The sequence below is a fragment of the Amblyraja radiata genome, chromosome 19, assembly GCF_010909765.2.
Source record: "Amblyraja radiata isolate CabotCenter1 chromosome 19, sAmbRad1.1.pri, whole genome shotgun sequence".
NCBI classification, from domain to species: Eukaryota; Metazoa; Chordata; class Chondrichthyes; order Rajiformes; family Rajidae; genus Amblyraja; species Amblyraja radiata.
Window position 1 is genome coordinate 35192976 of NC_045974.1, and position 15638 is coordinate 35208613.

The 15638-nt window shown below is 42.1% G+C and overlaps 1 protein-coding gene across 3 annotated transcripts in view; it reads left to right on the top strand.

Annotated features, from left to right (window-relative positions):
- The window catches only part of lin7a (lin-7 homolog A, crumbs cell polarity complex component), a 72391-nt gene that overhangs the window by 29480 nt on the left and 27273 nt on the right, over nt 1-15638 (top strand). The window lies entirely within an intron of this gene.

Genomic DNA, 15638 nt, shown 5'->3' on the forward strand with positions numbered 1-15638 from the left:
TAGCCAGAGAAGGTGCCGAATTGGTCTATAATGGATAGTAAATTTGGGATACTGGTTCGGGGGTTAGAATTGTATAACAGTACATCATCTGCATAAAGGGAAATGTTGTTCATAGTGTGTTTAGTATTGTATCCATATATGCCTGGGTGGGACCTAATACTCTCAGCAAGTGGTTCTATGGCTAATGCAAATAGCATCGGGGGAGAGAGCGCATCCTTAGAAAGTATGTTTTAAAGTTGGACACTGATAGTTTTAAGTAATGTTCAATCATTTTAACCTCCAATTAAAATAAATAACAATATACGCACAAAACATTTATAAATAGTTTTGCTGGATTTACGTTTGACCTGATGTAATTTTTCTAATACCTTTTTATGGCAATGTTTTTTTTCCCTGAAGCATAAGAAAACTGGGAGAAAAAAATGTTTATGTAAAATCCAATACCGTTAGCCAGCAGTTCTCTAAAGCATCACCAGCTAGAGTGATCCAGCCCATTGGACCTAATGGGGATGTCATTGAAATGTAATTGAAAGTGATTTTTATTAAACAGCATTCTGCAAGAAATCATTGCTGTTTAATTTAATTTCCTTGGACTTTGAAACTGGCACCAAAACCTGGCGACTTTTGTGTATGATCTCAGTGGACTGTTTATGTTTAGTGATGATTTACTGAAGGGCGGGAATGGGGTGTGGGAGGGGGTGTGTGTGTGGGCTCAGCAGCTTCTGACTCAGACCACACTCACCGGCGCCAGGACCCGACTCTGGACTCACTCAGAGGCTCCCGTCCCCGGCTCCTGTCGCACTTAGTAACTCCTGGCCCCGGCTGCACTCAGCGGCTCCTGGCTCGTTGTGGTGGTCGCCGCCGCCCGCGGACACAGCCCCGTCCGCGGTATAGAGAGAAATCGTGAAAGTAACACTTAAAATGGTTAATGGGAAGTCAATGAAACATCCCTTGTTATCCTAAATTATGTGAAGCAACTTTAGCATTGTTGGGACTGCACTGGGACTGCACTCATTCTTAGGGGTGGCGTATGATGGAAAGGCTCTTGGGTGTCAAGAGATAAGTTGTGCACCAAGGGATACCCACTTTGCGTTCTGTCCCTGTAGCCAAAATATTGATGTTGCTTGTCAAGTTATATTTCTCAATAATGATGAAATCAGGATGTTAGTGTGGTGGACCCAAATCAATTTGAGTTTATTGTCAGATACAAAGGCACAGTGACGTAGCGATACAAGAATAGTCTGGCTTTTAACAGCATCTTTTACAAGTACTTAGATGTAGATGAATATATAAAGACATAAGTGATGTATAAATTTCACATAACATTCTGCACGTAAAAAGGAAAAAATACTGCAAAAAAAATAACACGACTTTGAAAAAGGCAATAAGAGAAAAAAAAGCCCATGGTAGTGCAAGAGCTGATCTGTGGTGTTCCTTTCTTGAGAGGATTAGGATTGTGCAGGCTAATTCAAAAGCCTGAAAGCTTGTACCTGACTCAGCATTGTTAATGTCACACCAGTGATTCGACTCTCCCACGATGGAGATGGTAATTGCCTGGCCCCTGTTGAGATGTTGGTTGCTGATGAGAACTAACTTGCACAGTAGCAGTAGCACACAATGCACAATTTTGCTCTGTGGAGTGCCCCTCATTACAATCTTAATAATGTTTAAAACTTTAATTGACTAGCTGTTTTGAGTCAAGGATTAAAGATCTTTCACTGATTGAATTTTGTGTTCTCAGTTTAGAGTCATAGGTGATACAGTGTGGAAACAGCCCCTTCGGCCAACAATGTAGCAGCTACACTAGTCCCACTTGCCGTCCATATCCCTCCAAAACTGTCCTATCCATGTACCTGTCTACCTGTCTCTTAAATGATGGGATAGTCCCAGCCACAAATACCTCCTCTGGCAGCTTGTTCCATACACAAAGTTGTGGAAAAAGTTACCCTTCAGATTCCTATTAAATCTTTTCCCTTGAACCTATGTCGTCTGGTCCTCGATTCACTTTTTCTGGGTAAGTGACTATGTGCATCTACCTGATCTATTCCTCTCATGATTTTGTACACCTCTATATGGTCACCACTCATCCTCCTGCGCTCCATGGAATACAGACCCAGCCGACTCAACCTCCCCCTTAACTCACACCCTGTAGGCAACATCCTCGTAAATCTTTTCTGGACCCTTTCAAGCTTGACAATATCTTTCCTATAACATAGTGCCCAGAACCGAACACAATATTCTAAATGCAGTCTCACCAACGTCTTATGCAACTGCAACATGACATCCCAACTGCTATACTCAATACTCTGACTGATGAAGGCCAAAATGCCAAAAGTCTTTTTGACCACCTTATCTACCTGTGACTCGACTTTCAAGGAACCAGGCACCTGCACTCCTAGATCCCTCTGCTCTACAACACTACCCAGAAGCCTACCATTCACTGTGTGGGTCCTGCCCTTGTTTAATGTCCCAAAACGCAACATCTCACACCATGTGAATTACTCCACATCCATCTGGGGTTATAGTTATTTTTGAGCGATGCAGTCGACAATTGGGAGACACCAAATCCCCCCACACAGCAATGAGATAAAGGACCAATATAAAAGCAGAATATTCTCGAAACACTGAGCAGGTCTGGCAGCATCTGTAGAAATTAAAACAAAATCAGTGTATCAGGTTAAATGCCCTCTGAGAACTGGGAAAGAGAAAACAAATGAGTGTTGATTTAGCAAAGCGGGTGCAGGAGGAATGGGTAAAACAATGGGGATATCTCTGGTAGGGTGAGGCCAAGGTTTGAAGCTGACTGACTGATAGAAAATATAGACAGAAAGAAGTAGACAAATGAAATATGAAAACTGTGAAATGCAGAACTGTAGGAATACCCAACAGATCGGGCCATTTAGAAAATTAGTCAACATTACAGATGGATAAATTACATCAGAAGTGGCCCGTTCTGATACAAACAGAAAGCAAGTTACCTGAAGTTGTTGAATTCAGTCTTGAGTCTCGAGGATTGCAATATGCAGAGACATAAGATAGGGTGCTATTTTTCAAGCATGAATTAGGTCTCTTTAGTACAGTGAACGAAGCCACAGACAAACATATCAGAGTGGATTAGCCAGTTAAAGTGATTGGTGACTTCCTGTTTCTTTGATTTTAGTTGACTTTCTGTTGGTTGGCAAATTCATTTTTATGGGGTAGGAATAGAAGATTGATGATAATTGAAGCATAATGATTAAAATAAATAGAATAATATTGTGGTAGAGATAATTAGATTTAGGGAACCTTGCTTTCATATTGTGCACTCTGTAGTTTTCAATGAATAGGTGCTTTTAGCATATAGTTTTTCTGTCTAGTTGTAAAAAGCTTTCTGTTAAAGATGAAACCCTAATTGTTGGGCAGGTGGCAGAATTGGAAAGATGTTGCGCATATTTTTAATTGTAATTTATTTGTTGCTTAAAGTTATATTTTCTAATAGACGAGATGTCTATAGAACAAATTTATTTTAGTCCACAATGCCAAACGCTTGCCTGGGTATAATCTGCAGGTGGTATTTAACCTGCATGTTTGGTTTCATTGCGTTCACTTAGGACTGATGTTGGCAAATGTATTTAATGTCAGTGTTCAAAGTTGTATTTCTTGCCATGTCTCTACAATATTGCTCTTACAGAAACAAAAGGTCGACATTGTGAATCGACGTGCCCAGGCTCAGAACTGCACCATTGATTTAATAATGATTCTTGCAAAATACTTCATTTGGACTGTGATTTAATCCACTTGTCTCCATTAATTACGTATGAATTACATGTGTCATTCCATGTTAACATAAAAACGTACTTAACATTTTAGATAAGATTGATTAATTAAACAGACAATTAGATCTGTTGAGTTGATGTTAATGCTAAAGTGGGGTAATTAAAATGAAATTATCTGATTGTTGAGAACAATTTATATTTTATCATCCAGACCTTGTATTGCTGCTTTTATGAAGGATTGAATGGTGATACATTTGAAGTATTTTATTTGCCACTATTTATAAAGAAATGCAACAGAATATTTTAGTTTCATTATTCATCTCGTTAAGCACTGTCACTAGAGGGAAATGTGAACCTTTTCTGCATCCTATTACATTTGCTGTGAACAATGGTTTACTTTGTAATGGTGTAGCTATATGTAGTTGCTGATTTGTTCTGAATATTTACAGTGCATAATAGGATTTTATGCAGTAGGATAAATCAGGAAAAATGAGGGCGGCACGGTGGCGCAGCGGTAGAGTTGCTGTGCCAGTGCTGGGTACAGTGCCAGTAGACCCAGGTTTGATCCTGTACTTTCCCCCCTTGACCTCGTGGGTTTTCTCCGAAATCTTCGGTTTCCTTCCACATTCCAAAGACGTACAGGTTTGTAGTTTAATTGGCTTGGTACAAGTGTAAGTTGCCCCTAGTGTGTGTAGGATAGTGTTAATGTGCTGGGATCGCTGTTCAGTGCTGACTCGGTGGGCCGAAGAGCCTGTTTCCGCACTGTATCTTTAAAGTAAATTAAATCCTGATTTAAAAACAAGGTTCTGCCATTATCTACTTTGAAATGAATTCAAAACCAGTTTTTCATTGAATACAAACTGACATTTTCTAACTGTTCAAGGAAGTCCATAAGGGTAAATAAGTTCAAATTCCTGTTGTGTATTTCCATTGGCAAGAAAGATAGAACTTTATTTATAAAGCACCTTTCTTGATCTTAATGCTAACATTATGCAATAGGCCAACTTTTATTGAAGTGGGCTTTGTGCAACAGGTAAATGCCCGCTCACCTTAAAGCTATGCCTTCTAGTTTTAGACAACCTTACCCTGGAGAAAAGACTGTGGCTGTTTATCTATGATCCTCATGGTTTAAAAACCTCTGTAAGGTCAGTCATCAGTTTTTTACACTCCATGGAAAATAAAACCCAGCCTATCCATCGTCCCCTTTTAACTCAAGCTTTCCAGACCCTGTAACATCTTCGTAAATCTTTGTTAAACTTTTTCCAATTTAACAGCATCTTTCCTATAGCAGGATGACCAGAACTGTACATAGTACTCCAAATGTGGCCTTACCAATGTCTTGCACAGATGTAGCATGACATCCATACTCAATAAACTCAATATACTGACCAGTGTCGCATGTGTGCCAAACATTGTCTTCACCACCATCTTTACCTGTGCTGTTACTTTCATGGAATTAAGTACCTACATGGTCACCCTGTTCTCTAACACCCCATGGCAAGCTGTTTACAGGCCCTGGTTTCACCTACCAAAACACAACGCTTCGCGTTTATGTGAATTTAACTCTACCTATCATTCATCTACCATCCCTCCCTCCCTCTCTAGGGATTGAAGAGGGAGGGTGAAAAGGAGGAGGAGGGAGTGCTGGGGGATGAGGAGAAATGAGCTGCACCTGCTCGTTTGGGGGCTATGCGTAAGTGGTGCAATATTGCGTTGGGGGAATGGCTTGCATTGGGGGAACGGGTGAGTGGTGGAATCCTGCGTTGGGGGAGCAGACCCAACGGGTCTGCACTTGGTCTAGTATACCTTTCAAAGTCTCATCTTGTATGTGTGTGTGTGTGTGTGTGCCTGTATGTCTATTATTTGTATCTTCCTCAAAACGCTACGCGCTAACGCTTACATTTATGCACATTCTTACTCACATTTTTACCGTCCACACTGTAATCGGATTCACTGAAGATTTAATCCTAAATTTCACAAGTTATTCATGATTAAAATTAAAAAAAAGCTACATTTGAACAAAACCAACTGCTTCTGAGACACTCCTCTAGCAGCTTCCACTGATGATGTCACAATGCTATCTCAGTCATCCAATAACAATGGATCTCATTTACACAAGCTGCCGTGAAGATTCCGAAAACCGAAAATGTGTGGGTGGAGGGGTTAGTGTGTGTGTGTGTGAAGGGGGGGGGGGGGGGGTTAGTGTGTGTGTGTGTGTGGGGGGTGGGGGGGGTTAGTGTGTGTGTGTGTGTGTGTGTGTGTGTGAAGGGGGGTTAGTGTGTGTATGTAGGGGGGGTTAGTGTGTGGGGGGGGGGGGGAGTCAGTGTGTGTGTGTGTGTGGGGGGGGGGGTTAGTGTGTGTGTGTGTGTGTGTGTGTGCGAAGGGGGGTTAGTGTGTGTGTGTAGGGGGGGTTAGTGTGTGGGGGGGAGTTAGTGTGTGTGTGTGTGTGGGGGGGGAGTTAGTAGGTGTGTGTGGGGGGGGGGGGTTAGTGTTTTTGGGGGGGGTCATGTCACAACGGAAACCCGTCAGCCGCATCTGCTCAGTTGGGGGCTATGGGTGAGTGGAGGAATATAGCGTTCGGGGACCAGCCCTCCCGTGTGATGCCACGGGCCCCCCTTGCGTTGGAGGAGGGGGCCCAATGGATCCCACTTTGTCTAGTAACTATTAAATCTTCAAGATGGCCGTGGCGACTGACAGTGGAAAAACACAGTGCCAGTGAGTGGGCTGGGGTCCTATCTCCCATGCCCTCGGTGGTGCTCTGGGAGCTCCAAGGTCGGCTGTGGGAGGCTTCCTGAGACTGAATAGCGATCGTGTGGGGTGAAGGATGGCACCTGTGTGGTCGATGTGTCCAGATTAAGGTGTGGTCAGATTAGGCCGCATGAGGCAGGATATTATTAAGGCAGAGAAAGATAGATTGCTGACCCTCCTCACCCCATCTCCCTCCTCCTCATTTCCCTCATCCTCCTCCCCTCACACCTATTCCCTGTCCCAGCATCTACCCAGGTCGTAGAGCAACGCCAGGGCCTGGAACTCGGCCTGGTCTTGGCTGTAGACTCCAGCCGTTAGCTCGGCTGCTGCCTGGGCTCCAGTCCAGCTCCGACTTCATCTCCCTGCTCGTCCCTGACCCCGGACCCAGGCTCGTCCTTGGTTCCAGCGGCAGCTTCTTTGTCAGCCCCAGTCACGGCCCCATCCCAAGCCCCGGGCTCGGCCCTCACTCCAGCTCCAGCACCAGGCTCGGTTCCAGCCCAGGCCCAGTCCCCGGGTTCGGCCCGCGACACCATCCTCCCCACTAGGTGCCAGTCGGGCACCGTCAGCCGCCGCCAATCCTCGTTCACCGCAAGCGCTGGTGTGCCCCTCCCTCCTGGAGTGTCCCGTCCTGCCTTGCGAGAGCATTGTGATGTCACTCTGATTTTTTTCCGAAATAGGTGAGTTTTCGGGACTGTTTTTAAAATGTAAAGGATTAATAACTTCAGAAATATAGGTGGGAATGCGACAGGAGGATGTTTATCGCCACAACGGGGAAAATGTGAGTAGGATGTGTGAAAATGGGAAGGCTGTAGCCTAGCATTTGGAAGAAGATGGGAAAAACAGATTGACAAATCGTGAGCACAAACAAGACAAAGACATTTAGTTAAATACAGATAGATTGTAATAATTGGGAAATATTTTCTTTTTCCATTTGTATAACGTGCATTTTTTACATGAAATTTAAATTGTAATTTATTTTTCACTATTTGTAGCCTGCATTGTGCCAAAGCGATCACATAAACCACAGAATTAGCATTCAATAACAGTTTTAATGCAATAAAATCTCTTATGATGCCTCTTGGTTCAGTATAAGACGAAAGAGTCCATCGAGGATCTGTTGGTACAGTTAGAAGAGGAGCATTTTATATAAGGAGTAAAATATACTGGTGATAGAGCAGGAAAATAAGGAGCAACAAGGGACCGCGACTTCCACGATGTTAAGTCCGCAGGCTCCTGCGGTTGGAGCTCCGAAGGCAATCCCTGACAAAGGGATCGCAAGCTCCAATATGTTGTCCGCAGGCTTCCGCGGTTGGAGCTTCCAAAGTCGATCCCCAGCAAGAGGCCGCCAGCTCCACGGTGTTAGGCCGCAGTGCGGACGGTGATAGGATACGGAAAAAGTTGCATCTCCGTCGAGGAATGAGATTTAAAAATGTTTCCCCCACTCCCATCCCCCCCCCCTCCCCACATAATACAAAATTAAAGATACACTAAAGCATACATTTAACAACAAATTAAAAACAACACAAGAAGAAAAGGATGAGACAGACTGTTAGTGAGGCTGCCATCGTGCGGTGCCACCTGGTGTTTTCTGATTGAGCGCAACTATGCTCCCTCTTGAATCAAGCTGTAACTTTAATATTCCTTCATAAAACTCTTGCTCTTGCAAAAGATCCAGTGTCGCCACATCTACCCCTTTCAAAATGTCAACGATGATGCACAAAACTACCCTTTTAAATGGTATGGTCTTTGGTTCCAAGATTAAAGCCAAGATGGATTTCAGTAACTGCCTACAATGAAGTATGTTAATAAATCAAAGTTGTCTGATGTCTCACATGCTGATATAATTTTATTTTGATCATTGCTTGATGTAATATGGCCAAAATAAACCATAATTCAGGGAGCAAAGAACTGCCTTGCTGTGATGCCAGGCACGAAAGTTAAAAACCATGTCATATTGATGTGTTTTATGTTAAGCCCACTGTAGGGAGATGGAGATGCCTGCAGGGTAGAGCTACATTGAACATAGCTTTAACTTCAGAATCTCCAGTTTCCTTTGTCAATTGTTACCTTCTAAGTGCTACTGTGTTTTCAACCATGAGAAAGATGCTGTTATTTTACAAAATGAATTATGGGGCATTAAGGACATGTTGGAATGAAAATTGTGCACAGCTCTTCAGTACTGATTTTGCTGAGCACATCTGCTCTCACTCAATGCCATTTTGTAGACAGCTGCTGAGCAAGCCACTCAATACATTATTGTTCTACAGTAAGTGCAGTGGGATGTACGTCAATAACACAATGACATTTAAATCATCCCAAAAAACTCTAGCAGTGCTGCACTCTTTAATAATACAGTATATTATTATTAGACATTTAATCTTGTAGGAGTTGAACTCCACATTTTGTGACCTTTTAATGTTTCTGTATCTGAATAAGTCCACTTCAATCTTGGTACCAAAGGCCATACTAATTGTGTCTTCCTACGTAATATAAATTGTTGCTGTTAAAAAAAAGTGTCTTATTACTTAATGTAATTGATGCTGTCAAAAGCAGCAGGTCAGGCTGCATCTGTGGAGAGAATGGACAGACAATGCTTGAGGTTGGGACCCATCTTCAGTCTGAAGAACTGTCCTGACCTGAATCGTCGTCAGCCCATTCCATCAACAGGTGCTGCCTGTGGCGTAACTCGTAGGCCCACTGCCTCACAGCACCTGCGACCCAGGTTCGATCCTGACCTCGGGCGTTGTCTGTGTGGAGTTTGCACATTCGCCCTGTGACTGCGTGGGTCTCCCCGAGGTGCTTCCGTTTCCTCCCACATCCAGAAGACATGCAGATTTGTAGGTTAATTAGACTCTGTAAAATTGCCCCAAGTGTATAGGGAGTCAATGAGAAAGTGAGGTCATATAGAACTAGTGTTAATCGGTGATCAATGGTCGGCATGGACTTGGTAGGCTGCAGGGCCTGTATCCATGCTCTATTGCTAAACTAAGAAACGAAACATTTATATAGAGCCTTTCAGAATCAAAGGATGTTCAACATGTTTTTAAGAAAATGAAACTTTGTTTGAAATGTGGTAATTACTGTAATGTAATAATTACAGCGGTGAATTTACAATAGCCAATTCCTGCAGACAACGGTGTAATAATGGCTTGATCACCTGCTTTCTTTATCTTGACTGAAAGGAAAATAGTGGCTGAAATACTGAGGATAATTGCCTGCTCTCCAATTCAACATCTCAACTGATAACACAATAATGTAGTCATAAGGTCATGTGATATGAACAGAATTAGGCCATTCAGCCCATCGCCTATCCCACCATTCAATCATGGCTGATTTATCTCTCCCTCCTAACCTGCCAAAGAATTCCACAGAAGGTACTCTTCACTCCTTCTGTTGGAGTGCCGACTCTATAAGTTTCTGGATTGGTACATGCACCTGCCCCTTTCATTCAGAGACAAGAAAACTACCAACTACTGAGCCACGGCTGACAATAACTACATTTTGCAACATGTAATGAAGGATCAAAATGATTTAGATGGAAAACTCTCAGGGAACAACTTCAAACAAGAGGAAGGGTCTCAATCCAAAAATAGACACACAAAGCTGAGTAACTCAGCGGGCCAGGCAGCTTCTCTGGAGAGAAGGAATGGGCGATGTTTCGGGTCAAGACCCTTCTTCAACCCTTGTCCATTTCCGTCCAGCAATGCTGCTTGATCTGCCAAATTCCTGCAGCTATTCTACGTTTCTTTCCTGCAAATCGAGATGAGTTAGTTTAATTTAGTTTAGTTTATTGTCACGTGTACCGTGGTACAGTGAAAAGCTTTTATCATGTGCTAACAAGCCAACGGAAAGACAATTCATGATTACAATCGAGCCATTCACAGTGTATAGATACATGATAAGGGAATAACATGTAGAGCATGTTTAAGCCAGTAAAGTCCGATCAAAGATAGTCCGGGGGTCCCTGATGAGGCAGAAGACGTACGTTTTAGATCATTTATTGCGCAATTCCACTCAGCCAAGAAAATATGTTACTAGTTGTAGCTCTTCCCCACTGGTGACATGAATGTGTCCTCCTCCTCATGTTCAGTTCTAAACCTATTCTGTGTAATGGCCAACCCATGCCTGAAACCATGCAAGATATTTGTCTACTGTTTAAATTAATTGGCAGTCTGGTTCCCTCTGGCATTAGATCATAAGATCATAAGTGATTGGGGCAGAATTAGGCCAATTGGACCATCAAGTCTACTCTGCCATTCAATCATGGCTGATCTATCTCTCCCTCCTAACCCCATTCTCCTGACTTCTCCCCATAACCTGACACCCATACTAATCAAGAATCTATCGATCTCTGCCTTAAATATATCCACTGACTTTGCCTTCCATGGCAAAGAATTCCACAAATTCACCACCCTCTGACTAGAGAAATTCCTCCTAATCTCCTTCCTAAAAGAACATCCCTTAATTCTGAGACCTAGACCATCCCACTAGTGGAAACATCCTCTCCACAGCCACTCTATCCAAGCCTTTCACTATTCTGTACGTTTTAATGAGGTTCCCACCCTCATTCTTCTAAACTCTAGGGCGTAGAGACCCAGTGCCGTCCAACACTCATCATATGTTAACCTACTCGCTCCTGGGATCATTCTTGTAAACCTCCTCTGGACCCTCTCCAGAGCCAGCACATCCTCAGATATGGTGCTCACAATATATTCCAAATGCGGCCTGACCAGCGCTTTATAGAGCCTCAACATTATATCCATGTTTTTCTATACAAGCCCTCTCTAAATAAATGCTAGCATTGTGTTTGCTGTTGGTGATGGTGAAGGAAGAATTGCACATGGAGGAAATATGACCAGTGTTTTTGAAATGGATTGTATGCAGAATTAGAGAAGACATCATTTGTTGATGAAACTGAATTGGCCAAAATGAAACATGAAGAAGGAAGAGAGGCTCGGAACTATTTATACTATGATGGCGTGGACAGGTTTTATCAGTGCTGTTTTAGTAGATAAAAAGATGCCGGTTACGATAATGTTCCTTGCTGTCGGTGTCTATGCAAACCATCATGCAATAAGCTGTTTAAGGGCCAGACCACCAAATTCAACGAATAAAGTCTATTTTGAAAAGTCCAACAATCTTTTTGTAATATTAAAACATCTGGTGTCCAACACAGGCGACTGTTTGCGTTCTAGCCACAGGCAGATCTATAAACTCATATTACAATTGGTCCACACTCTTAAATCTGTATTCCTACAGTACCATTTCTTACTTTGGCTATGATCTTCTTAAACTCCTTTCAGATATTCCCTTATGTATCTACTGTATCCACTGTAAATAGTTTGACTGGTTAGCGTGCAACAAAAATATTTTCACTGTACCTTGGTACACGTGACAATGAACTGTACTGAAAAATATTAAAACTTAGTATTTAACTTTTTAGAATTAATGGCACACTACCACCACGTAACATCACAAAAAAAGCACTCCATCTTATTATTTTAATATATTTAATCCAAGTTCTTATGTAACATAAAGAGGTGGAAATGTTACAGCATTGTTCAATCTATAGCCAATGTTATTGTGCTGTCAACTCCCATCTCCTTTAAAGAATTATGACATGTAAGATGTAATTTGAAATGGAGAACAAAATATTGTAAACGAGATACCTAAATTGGCTCCCAGAGAAACCTATGTCCCAAATATTTATTCTAGTGCAACCAGTCTATTTTTCCTTCTTTTCACTGCAATACAGTCCAAATATATCCACTTTAATAATTGGACACTTTTGAATTTCAAAATGTCTGGCCTCAGGCATAGAACATTGCTTTGAAATGCTGCCAGCTGAACTCATGTTTCTGTAATGATTCTGTGATTGAATTATATCCCATTTTATAGAAGTCAGTTTGACAAATATAAGGAGGGAGCTATAAATTGGATACATTTCAAGGAAGTACTGGAGTTCAGTAGATTTTATCTGTAGGTGAGAGTTTACATGCATAAATGCTTTAAAAAAAATTATTTCACCCTATCTTGGTGTTGTTTGTCTTCCAGCACCTGAGAATTCAAAAGTACTGTAGAAACAATAACAACAATGTTGAATAAAACAAATCTAATAGAGATCATTAATTGCAGTGTCACGGAATTCTGACATTTCAATCATTTAATGAATAGTATTTCACAGCAAAGTATTTTCAACAGTATGATCCAATTTATTGTTTTCTAATAGGTCCTGCCCACGATGGATTCATTTTATTTTTCCATAGAATCACTTAACCAAGTGGTAAAGCATTGAAACATTCTGTTGATGCTTATCCATTTTTGCATAAGCACTGTAGTTAGCTGGATCAAGTCCTGTTATAAAATACATTATTCATTTCGACATTTCAGATGCCTTTATTTTAAACAAAAATCTGGTTAAAACCCATTTGTTTTAAGCAAGTTCATTGTGATTTTCTATTCTCAAGGTATGATTTTTGTTGAGGTTTTATTGAATTGTTCCATTCAGTGTTATTTTGTATTCACCATCCATCTTCCGAAGATTAATTTTCATATTGCACTGCTAAGTGACGTTTCTGTTGTGTGTATTGTGAGCACTGACAACGGAACCCTTGGCAGATTTGTATTTATCCTTAAACAACTGCTTGAATGGTACTATGTGCAGTACAGCACTTGGTTGTTGGAGTACTATGTAAGGAGAATAAACCTACTTATTAAATAGCTCATTATCTGATAACTACTAGTGTCTCTTTTGTGGGTTTCCATGTTGTCTTTGGAAGCTGATGACTACGGCGTGGTGTAGTGTTGTGTCTACTGTCTGGTTGCCCCTCCTCCAGGCTAAGGGATACAGATATCTTCTGAAGATATGAACATGAAGCTTTTGTCTTTAATGGACTAGGCACAGACTGCAGCATCACAAGTGTGGTGCCAGGATCCACTAGCTATGCCACTGTGCAAACATGTTGTTAGAGCCTTTAGCCATCAGCTCCCTGAGCTTTGCCGTTATGCCGCTGCGTATATCATTTCCTTACTGCCAAGAAATTTGACCCATTTCTGCACATTTCTACTCACAATTTGCACATAAAAGCTGTTTTGTGCACGTTAGCAGCTTCTTGGAAATTGGCCAGGGCTCCTCCAGAAGTGACCCACATTATTATAGGTGCATGATGGAAGGAATATTGTTTGTGATTGCTCCATAATGGTAGTTTTGTTTGAATACTGCATTAAGTGAATTGCTAGGATGCACTCTGTGTTATATGTGACCATACGGTATATTATAGAATGGATTGAAAAATATGAGTTTGCCTAAAAATCGCATCTGTCCTACTGACATCTTTACGTGGCTGGCAGACTCCTTCCTGAATGAAGTACTAATATGTGGATTTATGTAATGCTGTAATGCATTAAACTTTCACACTGATATGGTGTCTACAGACAATTGCAGTATAGCTATGGGTGTAATGAGCCATTTTTGCCATTTCATTAATAACTGCATAACCTTTAAGCGCTTTTTCAAAGGACTCAATTTGTTAGTCAGACCTCGCCTCTATGTCGTACTCTTTACAACCCAGACACTCATAAGTTTATGTTCATAAATGATAGGAGCAGAATTAGGCCATTCGGCCCATCAAGTCTACTCTGCCAGTCAATCATGTTGAGTGAGGTCATAAATGTTGAAATGAATGAATATCCATGATTTGACCAACTTGCTCAGCAACTCCTGGTGCCAGGAATTCACTAGCACCAGTACCAACCGGGTCCAGTAGCCTCTCTCCACAAGCTTGTGTCCACAATAGAGCGATCCTGACAACATCTATCCATCCAGTCTGAAATGCTTCCCTTCATAGATACCTTGACCTGAAATACATTGAGATCATGAGAACTGTTGTAGACATCCTAACCATCTTTGAGTTAGAAACAAAGAACTGCATATGCTGGTTAGTACACAAAGGACATAAAGTGCTGGAGTAACTCAGCGGGCCAGGCAGCATCTCTGGAGAACACGGAGAGGTGACGTTTAGGGTCGAGACCCTTCTTCACACGTCAGACTGAAGAAGGGTCTCGACCCAAAATGTCATCTATCTATGTTCTCCAGAGATGCTGCCTGACCCACTGAGTTATTCCAGCACTCTGTGCCATTACCATCTTTGATGATGGTGAATGTGAAAGCAATGGAATGAGGGAATCAATGAACCATCGGCTAACTGGGGGAAAACTGTTTATGTGTCGGGGGTGTTGGATGAGCGAATGTAAGAGGATGGTGAAGTTGCCTGTGTGTTTGGGTGAGTACGCGTTGGAGAGGGATCTGGGAGCAAAGTGGCTGATTTATAAGGTTGTAGATGATCTTACTGACTGTAAGGACTTACCTCCACGTGTCCTGTGCTACAATTCTCATGATCCCCATGTATTTCAGGTCCATGTATCTTGATACCGTGTAACAGGTTGTTACAAGGTATTAGGTTGTAAGCACTTGATAGTGGAGAGCTGGTTGCAGTTTTGTTTTGCAGCAGTTCATCGCAGCCCTTGGACCATCATTACTGGCAGAGAGCCCCTAGGTTAATACCTGCCAGGCGCAGCAGACTACAGCCTTGGTGCTCTTCCATGGGTCCAAGAGCAGACTCAATTTCTCCTATTGGTAATGTGTTCCACCAACCTCCTAATATTGCAGCATACATACAGTCCACTGGTATCCAGCTCTGGTGCTTTTAAGTGTCGGTTATCAAGGTTACAGCTGTGTGGCTACAGGTACACAACTGCATTACTGCAGCTCACCAGCTTATTAGCACATGTAGGGGCTACTAAAGCATGACATTGCACAATTAAATCCAATAACAGTGTTTCACCAGAATGTAATTTTACTGGTCACACCCTCTTCTCCCCTCTCTCATTAGGCAAGAGGTACAGAAATGTGAAAACTGTTTCATCCCAGCTGTTATCAGGCAACTGAATCATAGAAACATAGAAAATAGGTGCAGGTGTAGGCCATTCGGCCCTTCAAGCCTGCACCGCCATTCAATATGTTCATGGCTGATCATCCAACTCAGTATCCTGTACCTGCCTTCTCTCCATACCTCCTGATCCCTTTAGCCACAAGGGTCACATCTAACTCCCTCTTAAATATAGCCAATGAACTGG